Source organism: Orcinus orca, chromosome 15 (genome assembly GCF_937001465.1).
Source record: "Orcinus orca chromosome 15, mOrcOrc1.1, whole genome shotgun sequence".
NCBI classification, from domain to species: domain Eukaryota; kingdom Metazoa; phylum Chordata; class Mammalia; order Artiodactyla; family Delphinidae; genus Orcinus; species Orcinus orca.
The window spans coordinates 41,493,388-41,494,630 of NC_064573.1; the positions used below are offsets into that span (position 1 = coordinate 41,493,388).

A 1,243-nucleotide genomic window follows, 5' to 3' on the forward strand; every position below is an offset into this window, starting at 1 on the left:
CTATCATAAATATTTCAAGATAAAATTATAATGGAGATTTTTTAAATGAACTGATCCCTATGCTTATTAAGTTGGTGAATAAAAACAATCTAGTTGAAATGAAAGGTAAATAAAACACAATTGTAAGCTAAGTAAAAGGCAGAGCAGAAGAGAGTCCTTGGAGATGAGATCTCCTTTCTAAAGAATCTTTGAACACTGTTTAGGCAACAGGGCAGATACTTGCACATTACTTAGCAATCTAATTTAGGATTACAAGATTAGGACATCAGAGGTAACAAGAATTTTAAAGATATCAATTTCGTGGCCACAAACTTCCATGTATACCATTTCCTAAAATCACTGATTCTTCTTTTCTCACCTGCCCTTCACTCATCCCTAATTTTGCATGGTGCATTGCCCTGAGGACACCAAATCTGGATATTTAACAAAGAGACAATTATAAAATAGCGTTTCAGGGAAGTGTCCTTTAAATATAAATGAATGCAACTGGCTTGTAACTTTTTTTATTTTTTAAAAAAATTTATTGAAGTAGAGTTGAAAAAAATATGGACTGCTTCACGAATTTGTGTGTCATCCTTGGGCCTGGTCTATGCTAATCTTCTCTGTATCTTTCCAATTTTAGCATATGTGTTACCGAAGTGGGCACTGTAACTTTCTCCCTTAAAAATTTTTTTGTAATATAACTGTCTGGTTTTGGTATCAGTGCAATGCTTTCTCATTAGGTGAGTTGGCACGTGTCCCCCTTTCCTCTACTTTCTGAAAGATTTTGTATTAGAATGGTATTATTCCTTATGAAACATTTCATAGAATTTACTATTGAAGCCACCTGGGATGGAATCTCCTTGTGAAAGTCTTTTTACTTATAAATTCCATTTTTGTAAGGAGACATTGGGCTATTCAGATTTTCCATTTTTTCATTGAAAGCTTGTTTTTCAGACTTATGGTGCATTTATAGTGCTTTTCTCTGGATTTCAGCCGTTTACTAATACATGCCCCTTCAAGGGTCTCTTTTGAATTCCTAGGGTGTTCTCCAAGGAGTCTCTATTTTGACTGATTGGAATGCACGCGTGTCCAGCTCTGTGTGAGCTCTGTGAAATATGCAGTTTACACCGTCTTGGTTATTCTTTGAACAGACTTGAAGATTTCTGGAGCCATTTTTCTGCATGGATCTCTCTTCTTCATTACATTGCCTTGCAGATTTCCAGCTACTTCTGCCTCCCAGAACTCTGAGCTCTCTCTCCTC

At 36.0% G+C, this 1,243-nt stretch overlaps 1 non-coding gene across 1 annotated transcript; it reads right to left on the minus strand.

The window, feature by feature from the left end:
• Positions 1–539: 539 nt before the first annotated feature.
• LOC117202845 (U6 spliceosomal RNA) lies at positions 540–646 on the minus strand. Its single transcript, XR_004485336.1, has one exon. It is a non-coding gene; the product is annotated as a U6 spliceosomal RNA (small nuclear RNA).
• Positions 647–1,243: the final 597 nt, after the last annotated feature.